We start from the raw sequence: 388 nt of genomic DNA, 5'->3' as shown, positions 1-388 counted from the left end.
TAAAAAGAAATTCATTATTTTTCCATTCAATTTCATGCAAAAATAATGGATTTCTTTTTACTACACTTAATATTTACAAAAAAATTTTTAAGATAAAGAAATTATATAACAAGATGATCATCAGATCGCTCAAACACTTGTTCCTTTTTAAGAATCTTTAAGAAATTTTTAAATTGATTGACAACATCGTTAGCATTTGATGCCATGTCGTGAATATATATGTATTGAAATTAAATGAGTGGTCAATCTATATCCTCTCGTAGAATATCTTCCATTTCAACTGAATCATTCTAAATGATTCAGTGTGCGTGTGCGTGCGTGCGTGCGTGTGTGTGAATGTTATAATACATATACAGTATTCTACGTTCATCAATTAATAGATATATAT

Source organism: Atta colombica, unplaced genomic scaffold (assembly GCF_001594045.1).
Source record: "Atta colombica isolate Treedump-2 unplaced genomic scaffold, Acol1.0 scaffold293, whole genome shotgun sequence".
NCBI lineage: Eukaryota > Metazoa > Arthropoda > Insecta > Hymenoptera > Formicidae > Atta > Atta colombica.
This window is presented reverse-complemented; position numbering follows the sequence as displayed.